The sequence below is a fragment of the Xiphophorus couchianus genome, chromosome 13 (assembly GCF_001444195.1).
Source record: "Xiphophorus couchianus chromosome 13, X_couchianus-1.0, whole genome shotgun sequence".
Taxonomy (NCBI): Eukaryota; Metazoa; Chordata; class Actinopteri; order Cyprinodontiformes; family Poeciliidae; genus Xiphophorus; species Xiphophorus couchianus.
The window spans coordinates 16479763-16498079 of NC_040240.1; the positions used below are offsets into that span (position 1 = coordinate 16479763).

The 18317-nt window shown below is 38.4% G+C and overlaps 1 protein-coding gene across 2 annotated transcripts in view; it reads left to right on the plus strand.

Annotated features, from left to right (window-relative positions):
• Positions 1 to 18317, plus strand: part of celf3a (cugbp, Elav-like family member 3a) — a 65735-nt gene that overhangs the window by 3911 nt on the left and 43507 nt on the right. Inside the window, exons 2-11 of one of the 2 annotated variants that reach the window (XR_003597870.1) lie at positions 2909 to 3038; positions 4343 to 4494; positions 5329 to 5381; positions 5470 to 5596; positions 5693 to 5868; positions 6025 to 6367; positions 7042 to 7359; positions 8246 to 8416; positions 8524 to 10313; positions 14247 to 14302. The gene's annotated coding sequence lies outside the window, so the exon portion shown is untranslated. Of the gene's footprint in view, positions 1 to 2908; positions 3039 to 4342; positions 4495 to 5328; positions 5382 to 5469; positions 5597 to 5692; positions 5869 to 6024; positions 6368 to 7041; positions 7360 to 8245; positions 8417 to 8523; positions 10314 to 14246; positions 14466 to 18317 lie in introns of those variants that run through there. The other variant, XM_028036084.1, reaches the window with a different exon arrangement.

Sequence of the window (18317 nt, forward strand, 5' to 3'; positions counted from 1 at the left end):
TGCAGTGCAGTGATATACGTCAATCAGTATCACTAGATCCAACAGTATCTGTTCATTTTTTGTGTAATTGTGAATCCGAGATAAAGCCCAAACAGAAGCTGCTTAATGTCCATATTGACGGGTTTAGTAGTATTTTTTCCCATCACCACTTTGACCTTTTCCCAAAAAAGCATTGTTTTTTTGGTTTTTTTTCACAGAACCACGTGCAATCTACTAATGTACCTCTAATTGATACATTTTTTGCTCACATCATAGCATCACCATTATATTTATATCTACCTCTGTTTTATACATGCACATTAACCATTTAAACGATGTGGCTTAAAAAAAAAATCCAATTTGTCAAACGTTTTATACCAAATTTGATTTCCAATTTTAACGTCTTTTTTCTGCCTCATTTCTTTCCTTTAAAATTTTTTTTACAAATGACAGAAAATATCTTTAAAAAAGTCGGCCTGAATTCAGAGTCAAAATAAACAGAAGCTGTTAAATATTCTGGTCAAACAAGATCAAGTTGGACTTTGATGTTGGGTGTGCTAACATCAGTCTGAATTATGAAAATCCAAGGAGTACATTGGTGGAAAAAAAAAAATCCAGATTTTCCAAACATTAAATCTCGAAAAAGAGAAGGTTTAATTGATTTATCGCTCAGCTCTAATTTAAACTGTATAAATAGAAACTTAGGATATTACTAGTTTATAAAAATCTGAAATTAAACCCTTCATCAGAATTTTCTCTAACATTATTTTGACAGCCCTGCGACAGACTGGCGACCTGTCCAGGGTGTAACCCGCCTCTCACCTGGAACGTTAGCTGGAGATCGGCACCAGCACCTCCCGACCCCTCAAGGGACAAGGGAGGTAGAAAATGGACGGATGGATTATTTTGACAGCTGATTGTTTTGTCTCATAGCTATAAGCTTCTCATTTTGATGCATCTAAAAAATAATTTATATTCAGATAAAATTTGTTTTGAAGCTCTTGGGACCTCATTAGAACGTCTGAGTCAAGTAGATAAAGATCTTGAGTTTGTTTTTATTATTATTATACAATAGTTTTAAGGCTTGATTATTGTTTTCAATTAATTAGAAAAAAAACAGTTTTTTTCCACAGTTGACACATTTTACATTGTTTATCTATCTTTATTTCTAATTTATTGCTACATGTAACATTTGGTGGTTTAAACGTTCCTGTAAATTATTGCTTTTATTACTTTTTTTTGTCCCTTTTTTCTCAAATGCATTTGTTTTTTATTTAATTTGTGCAGTTTACATGTCAGAGTTACAAGTGCAGATATCCACTTTATTAAACGGTCTTTTGGTGTAACCAGAGCTGAGTTTTCATGACCTCCATCATGTCGAAGTGAAGATGTTATGGTTGAATTATCTGGTGATTTGCTCCCTTTGGTTACATCCTGAGCTTACTGTTGGACCTTGTAGTTTTTAGTTGCTGTTCTGTGAGTGCAGTCACTGTTTCTACTAGCAAACATATGTTTTGATCTGTCTTTTTGAGTCATTTAATTGCTGGATTTTCTGCTTTTTTGCATCAAGACACAAAAGTGTGGCTACAGGACAACAATTTGCAGTTTCAAGCTTGATTATGCTTTATATTACTGTAGAAAACTCAGTTATTATTTAGGCCTCTCAGTAAAAAAAAGACTTTAAACTTTAGAAACTGTGACAGAATATTTGAATGTATTAAAACTTTTTTAAAAACTTCTTATTCCTGAATGCCTAGTCATAACGTTGTAACTAAATATGTGTTCTGATTTTTTTCTGTGCATGAAACTGGTGAAGAAATAATGAATTTTAAACTCTATTTGTAAAATATCATGTCCATCTTAAACCTTATGGCTTTTATGCTGTTTGTGACAATGTTACATTTTTCTGTAAACTGTTGAGTTTGGATTTATATAACTTTGTTATATAAACAAAATAAATTCTCTGTTTAAAATTGTTTAAATTAAACCCACAATACAACCACTGATTCAATATTTATTAATTAATAATGAAGCAATGTGTTTTCAGGTGTTTTATTTTTTAGAAATAATAACTATAGCTAGTAAATTGGGACTAAAAATACTGATTTGTTACAGTATTTTCCCCATGGGTATTAAAATAATGAAAATTTTTCTTTTGTAGGGAAACTAACCAATAATCATCTATGGGTTAGTGGGCATTTATTGTATTGTTTATCATTTTTCATGATTAATTCTTACCATGATGAGAATTTTGATGTATTATTTGATCATAATAAAGTCTAATTATTGATGTTTAAAAGCAACAAAAATCTCCATATTGTTGGGATTTTCTAATTTCACTATTTTTTCCCACTGTTTGTTCAATGAGAATGTCAGTAAATGGCAATAAATGTGAAAATATCATGAAATGCTGTTAGTGTGTGCAGTTTAATGCTAAAAAAAAAAATCAAATTTCTCTATGTGACTGGTGTCCAAAAGATGCATATTACAAATGGGAATGTTTTTCAAGAGCAGTATTTGTTTTTGTGGGGTATTATGGCTGCGTCATGCTATCACAGCCACACCAGTTACCTAATAAAGAAGTAATAAATAGTTATTTTCATCGCTTTTATTGTTACCACAATAGTACCACAAAGTATTGTAATAAAACTTTAAGCTCACATTGCCCACCCCTACATCAAACCTCTACATTTACATTTCTTTATTCTTTCTCTTTTTTTTCATTAAATCACATTTGTTTTCATCTTTGATTTATTGCCAGCCCATCACACAAATTATATATTATATTATGTGGACTACATGCGATTTTATGATTCTGATTCAGTAGTTACCGTTGGCAGATTGGGGATTTTGAAAGCAGTTAAATGTTTTTAAAAGGAGGAGTTTCTTTAGGTCACACTAATGTTGTTCTCCATGTTTTCCTCTGCAGCTAATCCCTCCCACAGACTGAACCTGTTGTACCTCGCCAACGATGTCATTCAGAATTGCAAAAGGAAGAACGCCATTAATTACCGCACTGCGTTTGCCGAGGTGCTGCCAGACGCCTTCCAGCTGGTCAAGTAAGTTGTTTTTGGCAACAAAGAAGACTGGCTGTCGTTGGGCTTCTGCAGAAAAACTCTCTTCCCCTGTTTGATTATGATATTTGTTCTAGAAATAAAAATGTGGAGGATGTTTCCTCCTGCACAGCAAGGCTGAAACTGATGGTAGATGCTCACAAATCTTTGAGGTTAAGAAAAATACACAGGTTGGAGACAATTTCATGAAAGATGCTTTTCGCTAATGCGATTTCCATGGCAGACGAGTCATGCTAGACTAGTTTGATCTTCTCAACCGAACACTTTTTAAATAAGTCGATTAGGGAGCAGCGAAACCTAATCAGCAAAGTCGACTAGAAAAATATGTTGACACCAAAAAGTGCTACTGTCGCTGCACTACAGAGGCTATAGAGCCTGTAGAGTTTCCATTGTCTGTCAGCAAAGTGGAAAGCAGAGTTCTCTTTCTACAGCAGCACTACTGCAATACATGGACATCTAAAACAGAAACATGGAAAAGCTTTTTGTTGGTAATATTTTGTATCATAAATACAAAATATTAAACGTTTTCCTATGATCAGAAGAGGAGATTGTGTTGGAAAATGTCATTGTGAGGTAGTACGACAAAAACATCAGATAGACAAAAGATAGTAAAATTTCCCACCACAAAACTCATGGCAACATAAAATTAGAAGATATGAGATATTCGGAAAATGTATGTAACAAATATACAACTTTGTTCCCCAATCGAACCGAGATTATCAGACTATCAGGTGTGAAAACACCCTGAAGGACACATGCCAGGTCCTAAAATGTCCATATTGGTTTTAACCAACAATTTTGAACCTGGCATGATTGACCAAATGTAAATTGGACTATAAACAAAATTAAAAATACTCATTATCTGCTACTGCTGTATCTACAAGATACTTTGGATTCTTAGATGAATGTTTGTTACTCCGGTTTCCCAGAGCTCATTGTCACACACCTACTTGAAATGAATGGGGAATTTATTTCAAACCTTATGTGGAGTTAATGCAATAATTTCAACCAGACGCATCTAAAGACAGTGAAGCCACCGTCTGAGAGTTTCCTGTAAGGTCACTGCAAGAAGGCGCTGCTAAAATACCGAATATGTTGGTGTTGCAAGGGAACATTCCGAAGTTGATTGACAATAAGCTCAAAGCGTCTTTGGTGCCTCCAATAAAATGACTTCCACAGATTGTTTTATTCATATAGATATGCAGGGTCTGAGTAAAACTGGTCTGTACTCGTACAGCTCTAACATCCATGACTATTGTTTTGGTCTCGCCTCTCTGTTTTCTCCACAGACTCGAGGGTGACCCCAAGACGATTAAATCCGTGGAGAGGATTGTGTCCATCTGGGAGGAGAGGGATGTCTACTCAGGGACGCTTGTTACTGATCTCAGGAATATCCTGGTCAAAGAAGAGTCGCCTCCCGAGACGCCTGTGGAGCAAAAAAGTGAGCTCAACATTTGTACTCATTAATCCTCCAAACTCTAAATTTGGCTACGTGTATTCTATTGTTTATCATCTATTGTGGAAAGTTTTTCATTATGATAAGAATTTAGATTTATTGTTGTATCGGTACATTTCAGTTAATGATGTTAATTAAAAAAAACAATCTGTAGTATGTAGTATGATTACTTTTGGTATTTTCTCCACCATTTGTTCCATGAGAGCGCAGTTACATTTACCTATAGAGACGTAACAAATTGTATTTTAATTTTTAGCGTTATTGTGATAAAATACCACAAAATGTTGGGGTAAAATTCTAATTCCGTACCGCCTTAGCCTGCTGCAATAAGCAATTTATCAATCGTTTGATAAATTAAAATGTGCTCGATCATTTTCTGATGATTAATACTTTTGGAAGAGCAATTTTGTTCACAGAGACCTCGTAAAATTCACCGTTTTGGTTGTGTGTGTGTGTTCTTTGTTTTACATTTTATTTATTGTCTTTGGTTGTCCTGTTTTGGATACTTAAAATATTCTCCATTTTCAGTGTTAAGTGTTCAAAAATGTAAGTTTATTGCTTTTTGAGAGGACAATTTTGCTACTATCAGTGCATTACTTAAAAAATAATATTGTGGTAAACAATATTATCATTTATTTCAATAATTACTGGGACAATTTATCATCCAGCAAAATTTATTGTGATAGATCCACTAAAACCCATTCCTAATACCTTAATACTTTAATCTTTTTTCATATCTGTGTTAAATTTAATTGTAATTGATGTATACTACAAATGTGGATTATTAAGTCCAGTTTGTTAATTTTCATGTTTTTAAAGCTCCAGTTGAGTCTAAAGCTGATCTGCGATCCAAGGTTGTTGCTGAGTTTGTGGTGAGTGAGACCTCCACATGCACGGTAGATCTTTCTATGTCCATTCAACCTAAATATCGATCTGAGAATATGACTCCTCCTGCTTCAGCCTCAAGCCTTTATCGACCAGCTGACCAAGTACAAGAGATCTCTGGAGGAAGTTGACATCAGAGAAAAACAGCTGGCTGCCATGAGGGTGGACATCTTCAGCTCCGACGCTCTCAGGAAACTCAAAGGTGCCTACTTTTAATGCTGCACAATCTAAAACGGTTTTACCTCGAAATTCAGTCATGTTTTTCTCACAATTACTCTTTTATGATCCATTCTTGCAGATAAAGCAGGAGGAAAGAAGTTCTCCAGAGACTTTGAGGAGGGAAGTGCTCAGCTGCACGAGTTTGTCAAGTATTTTGAGAAACAAAGCAAAACCACCCCTGCGCTTCTTGAAGCTCTTGGGAACGCAGACATCTTCTACGAGATGCAGTACAAAGAGGTCAAGATTGTTGCCAATGTAAGTATTTAGCGTCTTAGATGTCAGGTATTTGTTTTATGTTAATATTAAAATGTCAAAGGAATGAAAATGTATTGACATATTTGTAAGCTGCTCCCAAACTGAGTAATTTCTGTAAGCTTGTTAATAAATGATAACTTTCTCTGTGTTCTTCAGGCCTATCAGACCTTCGCAAACCGGGTTTCCCACCTCAAACGTAAGCTGGACGCCCTGAAGTCCAACTTACCGGACCTGGACGAGTCGCCCATTCCTTCGCCTACCGCAGACGCTCCGTCTCCGACCGGATCCGAGTCTCCGTTCCATGGCCTGGACTTGGCCAACCCTGATCCAGACCTGGACGGTTCGGTTATGGAGGACGACGCCGAGCCTCCGGCCCCGAGTCCTCTGTCTTCTCCTGGAGCGTCCCCGAGTCAAGCGGAGCTCATTGGGGAGGACGACAACCGGGAAGTGGAGGACATGGAGCTCTCTGAGGACGAAATGGACAGTGGTGGGATCATAGGTAAAAGGGTTTTTAGTTACGTGTGTGATTTAATTAATGGAAGCTACCGTACAATGACACATTCAGGTTTTCTCCACACGTAGCCGAATATCTTGGAAACCGAATAAATTTTATATGCACGCATAAACTACATTTAATATCACTAAAATCGATTATTAATAAAAACTCTGACCAAACTGGAGATGTGACAATTCTTCTTATTTGCGTTTATGTGTGTACATTGGAAACCTGAGATTTAGATGTCTGCTCATTACCATCTGCAACAAATAATGTAGCGCTGACTTCACATATGTGACCACTGTTATTGTTTGACCATGCAGTGGAATCATTAGACAGGTTCTGTTTCTATGTTGGTTCGTTTTTTTGCTCTTTTATTTTTCATTTATTTTTTTATCCTCTAGGCACCATATTTCATTCATTACAGGAAGTCGTGTTTGTTTTCAAGGGCTGCCATAAGTTTTAGCTTTGTGCTACACTGCCCCCTATGGATTTGGCATGTTTATAACAATGTTCACTGGTGTAATTCAACAGGTTCGTGTGGACTTTGTGTACAATATAAAAACGAATATCTCAGCTACATTGTTTAAAAAGAAAATAGTAAAGACCTTGCTACGTGTGTAAAATGCCTTTACTGCATCATTACTGGATATTTTCTATCACCTCTTTCATTTCAGTTGAGGAGCAAAAACAATCCCTCACCCAACCAGCGGTGTCTACTCCAATCCCTGCAAAGAGTGAGCGATCAGCAGCAACCGAGCCGCAGGTCAAAACTCCTGCAGCTTCTTCTGCAGCTGTTCCGGCGACCATCCCAACAACTGATTCCTCAGCCGTTCCTCCGCTCATCCCTTCACCTGCAGATGTTCCCACAAACATCCTTTCAACTGTTCCTGCGTCTGCTCCTGCAGCTGTTCCTGCAGCTGCCTTGGAAAGTGTTGATTTGGGTAAAATTGGCTCCATCCTCAACAGCTTGGGCCCAGTCATGAATACTACAAGTGAGTAATGGTCTTTTTTTTTTTTGAGCATCATTTTTGTGATGTTTTAACTGTTCTGAACGTCAGTTGTTATATGTAAAGTAAACCTAGCTTAGGAATATGCAACCTCTTTGGACCTTCCACAAAGCTCTATACAGCTTTGGCTAAAATTTACAAAGAACTACTTGTTGTTTTTAAATGTAGATATAAAAAAATGCAGGTTTTAGCAGTTTTTTCATGTTTTTATATAGCAATTGTATTGAATTTCCACAACAAAATGACATGAAGTATTCCTATAGACATAATTTTTTTAAGGTTGCCAACTATATGTTTTTTCTTCTTTTTTTGTGCATATTTTCCACAATGTCTGCATTCCTGCTTATTGCAAAAGTGTTGTTTTTCTTCATTTAAGAATAATCAAAATGAAAAACAGAAGTAAAATGACAAATAAATACAAAAATACACACACATCTGTATTTACAGACAAATATGCATTGTTTTCGTTGCAATGTTCCAAGTAAATATGTTCCAGTATTTACAGACGCAGAAGGGTTTTTTCATTTTAAAAGCAAAATGTGGAATTTCTTTGTACAGTTTTGGCTTCATTCCTGCGATGACTGTGTCTTTTTCTTTTGAGGATGTACTGTATATTCCAGTTAAAAATGAATCGACTACAAAAGTAGTTCACAATTATTTCAACAATTGATTAAACCGATTAATCGTTTCAACCATGAAAGCATAATTTTTTACTACTGCTACTGCTAATTTGTGTTGCTCTATAACAAAATCCCAATAGAGCAGGTTAAAGTCTGTCTTTGTAACGTGATTCTTTAGCCAGGCATTTTATCTAATTAATGAGTGACTTACTGTCAATTCACATGACTGTCCTGCCTGTTCTGTCTTGCAGCAGCTGCAGTGGAGAGTCGTCCTGCAGCTCCACCATTATTACTCAAACCCGCCGCTCCTTTAGTCCCTCAGGATGCCAGTTCCCTGGTGAACATCCTCTCCAAGGTGGATGTGAGTCCTGCAGACCTTCTGAGTGCCCTGTCCAAAGTTCAGAGCCAAAGCAGTTTGAAGGGTTGGTCATCATCTGTTTTATTTTAGATTTCATGTTGAAAGCAGTAAACATGCGGTAAATACTCAATTGTGTTCTATCTCTCTCTCTCTGTTTCTCTTTTCATCTAGGTGTCACTCCTCTACTGTCTCCAAATATGGCCCCAGACCCGTTCCCTCCAGGCAAGATTGCTTCCTCTCACCCGTCCTCATCTGCATCAGCAGCACCTCCTCGGAGCACGTCTCTCTCCTTTCCACCACCTGTGCATTCTGCACAGCAGAACTCTCAACCAGCCCCCAAAGCCTCTGCCCTGGTCCAGGCTCTGCACAGAGATATGGATTTGAGTACAGATCCAGAACCATCTATTTCCTCTACAAGCTTAGAGTCAAAAATACACAACTTCCTGCAGGGGAACCCTGCGTTCAGTGTGTTCGACCAGAGTTTTCCAACAAACCCGGCTGTGCGAGGGGAGAGTTTTAGCCCGGTAACTGGCACAGACAACCAGGAGGGAACGCCAGTGAGGGATGAGGGAGGAGGCACTCCCACTCAAGATGAAATCATGGACAAGCCGGTGGCGGTCCCGTTCCCTTCTGGGAAGAATCTGTCATCTGTTGACAAAGCAGCCAATGCTCTTCCTGTAGCATTTGAGAATAAGAACCCCAACAACCCCCGACATGTAGCTCACCCTCTGCCAGGCTTGGCTCAAAATGGGCAGATCTTCCAGCCCTTCCCCATTGGCAATCAGGAGATGTTGGAGAGTGGGATTCCTGCGCCAGCTGCACATTACCAACATGTTCCCATGCATCCAGGAGGGCCTGGAGCTGCAGGTGGCGCTGGGGGCTCACAGACAATTGAGGGCTTTCAGAGGACAAACGAACAGAGTTGGTTTGGTGATCCCCACCCCGAGGGGAGCTCTCGCCAGCCTGGCGGCTACAACATGTCAGCACCGGGACTTAGAAACAACACAACAGGACTGTACCCATACCAACAAGAGCAAACTCCGGAGCAGCTTCCGCCTGTCTCCCCCGCTTTCTTTAGAGCTACTCTTCCTCCAGTCCCAAAAGTGCCGCCCCCACCACCACTTACTTTCGAACCCCTGCTGACTCCCCCAGTGGGTGGTCTGATGAACCCCCCTCAGCAGGAGCCTCCACCCAACATCGGGAGCAGAGGCGACAGCTTCAGCAACATGGTGGTTCATGACCATCAGCATACGTCGCTGCATTACCCGGATGATCTGTTCCATGACCCGCATCACCAGCAGCAACCTCACCAGGAGGATATGCGTTACCATGATGATGAGCATTTCCTCCATGACGATCCCTACTATCCACCTGATGATGCGTATTTCAGACCGGGGAGTCCTCCTCGCCCTCCTCCTCCTCACCCATACCCACGAGGCCGTGGGCACCTCTCTCCTCCGCTCTCCCCTCCAAAGGACCTTTACTTTGCCCATGAGCAGCACAATCCCCCTCCTCCACGTCAGTTTGCGCCGAGGCGGCCTCCTCCTCCTCGCCACGAAATGCGCCACCCTATCCAGCGGCCCCCTCCGCCTCGGCCCCCACACCTATCCCGGCATCCGCCCCCCAGAGGCCCGCCTCTCGCGCCTTTCCCTCGTTTCAACGGCCCCGACCCGAGGTTCAGAGGCAAGCGGCCCGGCCCGAGAGGAGGGGGTCCGATGTTCCCTCCGAAAAGACCCTTCCCACCCCCACGGTACTGACAGCTCCGACTTGAATCAGTAGCTAGTCAAGAGAGTTGAAGTCCAAACTCTGTTAAAGCTGTGCAGATCCCAGTGGGCATCAGCGGACAGTTCAGAAACCGAGATGGAAAAAAATGGCGTCGAAGAAGGAAAAACGGACAAGATCCCGGGGCGCTCCGAGAAGGCTGCTGAGCTGTGAAGACAGAAGATTAAAGAATATCAGAGGTGGATATATAAATATATACATATATAATTCACTTTTTGTGTTGTTTTTGTTCCAGCATGAGTCACCACTTTAAATGTTCAACTTGTAAAGGACCGTTAGTTTAATAAAGGTTAGATTGAATCAGTTCACATGCAGTCAGCTGTAGGTTTACTCCTCACGGACCGTCCTTCATATTTCTGTTCCTCCAGGTCTATGACGATCATTAATTTTGCTACCAACTAGCAGAAAATGTAGTTGCTGTCATGTTTTTTTCTCTAATTTAGTTCCCATCAAGCGGTTTTGCCTTCCAAATCCGCAGTATAGCTGTAGTAATTTTTGTCAAATATTAATTTAAATCCCACTTTAATCAATTTTGGTGTGCTTAAAGAAAAATATTAAGTTGCTTTTTCCGACAACATATTTGGTGAATCGTTTTTTTTTTGTTTTTTTTTATTGTTCAAACTTGGAAATGTCCTATTTGTGAAGCCATGCTCCTTCAGCCAGTGCGCCAAGATGTCTTCAGCGATAGTTTTACGTCTCAGTTAAGTTTTTCAAAAGGAGATCGCCGCAAATCGAGAAAGGCGGGAGGCGTTCGGTGTTTTTTTTTTTTTGTTCCTTCATCGTTCAACACCAACATCCCCGAGGAGTAAATATCTGCAGGAGGTGAAGATATTATCAGTTTTTATGTCATTGTACTGACCAATAAAAATCTGAGTTTGAATTGTGTGTTGTTTCTTTTCTCTTAACTTTTACGCTTTATTGTTTGTTTTAAATTTAGACTTAGTTTTTTTTAAATAATACACTAGGGAATTTTCTAATGTAACGGAGGGTACAGTTGTCTAAATTATTACCTCCCCCTCATGCAGCTTTCGACTGCTGTTTTTTTTACGCGCAGAAATAAAATGGTTCCACAGAAACGAGTTAAATCTATTAACTTTTCTGACCTGCAGTCGTTTGTCTCTGACACGTCTAATGTTGAAGCCCGGCCCATTCTTCTTTTGCACCAAATCTCCCCAGGTCCTTCAGAGTTTGTAACCTTCTGGATTTTTTATCTTGATTTCTCCTTCAGCTTACAGCGTCTACATTTGTCTACCAGACGTAGTTTCTGAGGTGAAGAGACAGGTTTCTGGTGGTTGTGATGTAGGAAGACAAAGCGGTTGTTTCCTATCGGGAACCTGTTATGCAACGTTTACATTTGGCACGGTTTTATGCTTCCATTTGGGTTTCTACTGCTCCTAAAACAGCCTAAGCTCTTTAGAAAACCAAAAAGGTTAAAAAAAAAACTTAGTTTTTTGTCAATAAGTTAATGTTTTTGGTGTCTGAAAAATCAGCCGTTTCATAAACGTCCAGAATGTTGTGCCACATTCATTTCACTGCGCCGTTACCTAGCAACTCCAGCCTAGCCCAGCCCGTCACCTAGCAACCCAGGCTGAGCTCCAGGATCTTTGGTCAGCTGGTTTTCAAATTCTATTCAAAAATATTTTATTGATCCCAAATTGAATAATTTTAAATGGTTTTACGGTTGTATGTGCTGTACAATGACTACTGGAAAAGACAAGTGCTTTGTTAACTTACTATTCAGAAACCACTGCTGCATTTCTGTTGGTTGTGTAGAAGGCTCTACTTCTGCTTTTCAAAGACGATTGAGCATCTGTTCACAGCCATTTTCACATAGAAGTGTAAACATTGAGTTGGGAGAGCTTTGGCACAGTTCATTCTGAAAGGAGCTCAAAACAGGCAAAATCTTATCTAAGAAGGATTTTGCACTAAAACAATTTAATGGAAATGTTTTGTAAAGTCCGTAGACTGACCCTAACCTGTTCAAGGAAGCATAAGTCCCGTTTAAATCTCCTTCAAGCTGTCTTTTAACATATTTCAGTCTGGCTTGGAGGTGTCACCTCTGCAGAGTCTGTTCCTGCACAGAGCTCTAATGATCTTTGACACTATTTCCTGACTTGACTTAATCATTCACTACTATCTTAGCAGTTGTTCTGGGGTCTTTAGAGGGATCTCTCACTAGTTTTCTTTCCAAACTCTTTGAAATGTTTAGCTTAATGATGATTCGTTTGAAATTTAAGACCATTGCGATTTATTTTCATGACCCTGGCCTGCTTTCTGAACAACAGCACCGAGTTAAGCAGTAGTTTGTGCTATGCCTCAATAAAAAGGTCTGATCTTGTCAGATTTTTTCCTCCATTTTGTTACCCAATAGGATAATATTTCCACCACCGTGTTTCTGCTAATTTAAAAAAAAAAAAAAAAAAGTTCCTTTAGAAATGTTATTTCTTCCTCTAAATTTTTTTTCTAAATTCAAATTTCAAAGGGGAGGTAATAATTATTTTATTAACTGTACATTAAGAATTGTGCAGATGTCTTGAGACGTCCCCTATATACTTTGTGCCATCAGGATGATCAATTTTACTTTCAACCTTTTAAAGTGAACTTGATCATTATTCCTTCAGGTTTTTCTGAAGACTTTTTTAACTTTAGCTGCTTTTTTATTTATTTATTAATTTATTATTTTTTATTTTTTACACATTTTTAGTCCAGTTTAGGGCCTCTAAAACCTCAGAGTCCAGGTAGAACAATGCTACAGTTCAGTCATAACTGCGTATGTTTTTAAGGAATAACGAGACTCTTAAACTAAGATGGATCAGTATTTTTTCTACTTTGAACAAACAGCAAGAACTAGTTTTGAATGAATGTTTTATTTTACCAGAAGTCTATCATTAAAACAAAGACAACAGTTTAACAGGCAGAAAATCATTGTAATGCTAATTAGATGATTCCTAAAATAAAAGTTATTTGAAAACTTGCTGTATGGTAGATTATTAATCTAATTCTAATTCTTACATATGTACATTTAAACCTTTGCTTTCTAATCCCAGAACCATGCATCGTCCACTCAAGATATTAGAAATGGACAAAAAAATTAGTCAAAAAAATTGCAAGGAAAACTTTAAAAGGACTTAAGAAAATAAAAATATAAGAATCTCTTAAAAATATAGATGTAAACAACTTAGAAAATAAGAGGTTTAACTTTTTTTTTTCCACTGTTTGGCTGCTTTACTTGAGAAAAAAAGCATTTTCTACTAAGTCGACATTTTTAGATTTGCAGTTTAGCAAATGCTCAGCTATAAATGCATACTTCAGTGTGTGTGTGTGTATTGATCTCGTTTAATTTGGCCACAAAAATCACTTTCTGCTCACCAGGAAGGGAGCAAATTGTCATGCTATTCTCGCTTGGCTGTAATTAGTTGCATAAAAGTTGAGGTTTCTGGACATATGTGTTAAATTAGCCCAGAAAATGACCAAAATTACCTTTTCAGTAGAGCCAATTATTCAGAAACAGGAACAGGTTATAAAATGGTTTGGTCCAGGATCTAAATCAATCCTAATTGTTTAACAGGTCATTTATTTTAAATTCAAACCGGTAATGATGTAATCATTACGTTATCTTGGAACTCCTGAGGATGTTATTTTGCATTTCTTTGCATTTCTTATAATTAAAATGATCTTGTATTAGGCTGGGGTTTTACAGATCAGCTGCAGTCAGAACTACTTTAACTACATAATGACGAAAGAAAAAAAAAAACGGAAGCAGATGAGATGGTTAAAAAAAAAAAGGTACATGCTAATAAAAGTAAATGGGAAACATCGGGGTTTTTTGAGAGTTATGTGTGAGAAACGAAATCGTAAAACTAATTGGGAACAGTAGATGAGGAGGCACGTGTTCAGGTGTCAGCAGATCCTTGCTGGGATCCTTTACATCACAGACTCTGAAAGAAATGAAGCAATTAATTTACATCTGTTTTCACCAGGAGGATGCTTAAGTATAGCACAGGTTTTGCACGACAAAGTGAGAGATAATGTTGTTTTTTTTTTTGGAATAGACCTGCTTTCCTTGAATTTTAACACTATTCTCTCCTCCCCCCTCCTGTTCTCATCCTCAGGGATCCAGAGCCACTTTGATGTGTCTGATGTGATGGAAAAGAAGAAGATGGGGGAAAAAAAAAAAAACTCTGCTGTGCCACATGTTAGCTGATGGAAGTGAGGCCCTCTTTGAATCCTGCTCTGCTCCCGGTGATGATGGCTCTTCACGGTCTGTAACGAATGCTGAGCGCCGCGGCAGGCTGAGCAAGCTCCGAGTTTCCAACCCTTCAGAAACCACAGTAAGTGTCAAAAGCGGGAAAAATCTAAACAATCAAAGACAGGCTGGGCAAAAATATCAGTTGGAGTTGGGTGTTCCCAGGTTTTCCTGAGTTCGTTTTTGTTCTTGTGTCGAGTTTGGTTGGTGTTTCCAGGGCTGGCCCAAAGTTTTATGGTGAAAACTAATTCTGCTCGACGGTATTTTGTCTCAGAAGTCACTGCAATAAGCAATAATATTGTTGTTCTGAAACCATTTTCAACCAATGTCATGACAAAGGCATAATATTGCAAGTGCACGTTAATTTCTAATGAACATTTGACGTTGGAACTGGAAGACATTTTGAATACCTAAAGTAAATGAACAAAACAATGGAAACAATAAATAAACTGTATTATATAGGCTCTGTAGACAAAATTGCCCTTCAAAATGTATTCATCTTTAGGCTCAGATGTGGAAAATGGGCAAAACTGCCAGTTAGGACTTTTGTCAAATAAACTATTTTGTACCATGTGTCAAATGTTTGCAGCATTTGTCAAATGGCAGCTTTTCTATATTATGAAAGGGTAACAACTCTTTAATGATCAAACAAACTACACAAATAATGGAAATTATTGCTCTCATGTTAATTTATCATACAATTAATTGATTTATTGCTTGCTATGACAAACTTACTTATGGATCCTCAGGCAGATTAAGATCTGAAAGTCCACCACAAATCCGTCCTTTCAAGTTTATTTTTTAAAATTGTATGTACAGCAATCATATTAGTCTGGTCGCATCATTATCAAATAATTTTTCTTGTTAAATATTGGTGGAGAACTTTCAATCAGAAGATTTCTCTAGATTTTCTCTACCAGCCAGAGGAAACCTCAAGATGCAGCACTAAGGGGAAAACTTAAAAAGAATCACATTAGGATCCTGGAGCAGCTTAGCTTTGCGTTGCCAAGCGGCATCTGGTAAACGTGAAGAGTTGAAAGAGTCTAAGAACAGAAAAAATGTCCAAAATACCTCCTGAGATGTGTCCAAACCTGCTGATCAACTGGAAGAAACATTTTAACATTGTGCTTAACAAAGAAGGAGATGTTGTAGATCGAATGCTTTGTTCAGTCCGTAAGATGCAAATATTTCTTTCCTTTTTTTCTTTTCGTTTTTTTACTTTTTGATTTAATGTATCCTGTATGTTCATATTAAAATCAAACTTCCGTAAAAATTCAAGGTTGTTCTTTTGTTTGTGAGCAAATTTCCCCAAATCATCAGCAAAAAAAAAATAAAATAAAATAAAGAAATTCCCTGCTGCAAAATGTTTCAAATTTGTCACTAAGGGAAATTAGCTTTTTCTAAGTTTCCTCCATTTTCCTTTGCAGTTGCGTATTTGTTACTGACTAAGACATTGATTTTAAAAGATGTCTTCAATCACAATTAGGTGAGAAATGTATTGACTTTTGGAAAACAAAGTCATAGATCTAAGACTCATGAATGTAAAACTGTGCCAGTTTTACACAGTAAAAACTACTGCAAGATTTTTTTTGTGGGGTTTTTTCCCCATTGATTTAGTGAACAGACTCTTATCTTTATGTAATTTTCTTGTAGTATTTTCATTTAAAATAAGCTTTATTGAGGGAAGAAACCAAAAGGCCTATTTACAACGACGACAAGGGTCTGCGGCTTGAATGCCGCTGTCCTGCATCTTTTGGATGCATGCCTGCTCCAACACACCTGAACCAAAGGAATGATTGATAATCAGGTTTTTGTAAAACTTGCTAACAGGCCAGTAAGGTCATTGGGGATTTTGTTTCAGGTTTGTTGGAGCAGGAATGAATCCAAAAGTCATAAGACGGTGGCACTTTAGGACCTCTGGCACATCAAATCTCATTGAAACCCATCAAAGCATGTTGTGACTAAATATTAAAAAGTTCATTGTCATTGTGTTATTAGTTACATGAAGAGTAATGATGCAATCTAGGTATGTTTTTGTATCATTTTTCTCTGCTTTTAATAAAAAAAATATCTATCTTGATGTGCAAATCAAGGGAGAAATATCGTAATATATGAGTTATGACCAGTGTTTGTGGTAATACGCAGTTTAAAAGCAGCCACAAAAAGCCTAATTTAATCCGTGGACTACTTTTAGTAAATCCTTTATTGCTGCTAGGGCGTTTAAGGTATTCCGCATTACATTTATAAGCCCTGACTCCGTGCATCTGCTATTAAAAGCGCACAAAACAGCAAAATCCACTCACACAACATCTGTTTACTGTTCGTACGCTGGATATTAATAATGAAAGCTCGTCTGCCGTCATCGTGTGGGTTATAAAGCTCGTCACCAGATGTCAGTGTTGGTTTCAAACCTCCGACCGCTGCGCGTATATATGACACAGATCACGTTTCCGAAGCACTTGCATGAACAATTAATACCCGATCAACTGTGCAAGAATCGGGTCTCGGCAACAACTGCGGCACAGGCTTAGACCGGATTTGGTGACTGATGGCAGATGGCGGTTCTTAACCTCCGAGGCGAGCTAAAGAGGAACTATAGCGCCGGGAAATAAAGGAATGAATGAAAAAAAAAAGAGGGAGATTTGTGCGCGTAGAATCAGTTTAATAAAACCACCGTCGTGTTTTTTTGCGGTTTGAGCCCCGCACGTCCAGATCGTGACTCCTTTGAAGTCTCTGCGTGTGCGCATGTGTGCCGGGGTGTGTGCAGCCCGCTGTCATGTGGGCTCATTGTTTACATGCTGCCCAAATCTCAGAGAGGGCGTGTAGCCCCGAGAGTCTCTGTGCGTGTCGTCAAATAACATTTAACATTTAAATAACGTTTGTTGTTGCTGCTGCTGCTGTTTGCCCCACCCCACCCCCCACCCCACCACTCGCCCCTCTCAGAGAACGTTCCCTTCATCCCCGGTGATGTGACACGAGTTGAGAGGATTCATTTCAGAACCACGGCCAGCTCCACGGCGAGAACAAAAGGCGGATTTGAAAGCGCTTGATGTCAGGGACCGACTGCGTTTTATAGGCTAAGGGAAAAACGGAAAACCTTCAGGAAGAAAAAAAACCCCAGAAAAGAAACGCTACCTTTGTGAACACAATGTCTCCACCAGGTTGTGTCCTGAACCTAAAAGATGTTATTTCTTTCTCAGGAACACAATTTTACGCGTGAATTAGGAAAATCTCAGCGTAACCCAGTTCTGTTTACCTTCATTTTCTTTAGCTCCACCTGTGCAAAGATTAGGATGGACAAAATGTCATCAAAATGATTTTTTTTAAAAAGGATTTTACTTAATTTATTCTTCCCACCACATCAGATTCTAGGTTTATTGCTGACTATCGATTTTTTTTATATTTCTTTCTAATCCCATGTATGCAAATTAGATTAAAAAAAAAAGTTTTATAGAGCTTGTAAATCATGTCAACTATTTGACTATTTGCAGGAACTCATTCTGCTTCAATGTAATTTTCATGTCTTTAGTCATTGTCAATAAATTGCTCCAACTGGATCAGGTGGACACACATTTTTCTAAAAGATTGACAGTTGTACAAGTATTATGTTTTGCATCATCTTGTTTTTTTATGTTTATTTTTACGAATGCCGATTTTATCTTAATTTCTCACAGTGCATAATCATTTTAAATGTTAACTTTCAACAATTATAGTCTGTTGAGAAAAAAAGGTGAGATTCATAATTTGATTTCTAGGATCTGACCCTACAAAAGCATTTTCTTCATTACTTGTGCAGACATTTGAAAGATCTTTTCAATTGTGTTTCTTTACACCAGTGAAAATTGGGGGACTAAAATAAAATAGTAAAATAAAATGTAATTTTACTATAGAAAAGGAAGGAGACATCAAAAGGTTTGTCAATGGCACAAAAAAAAAT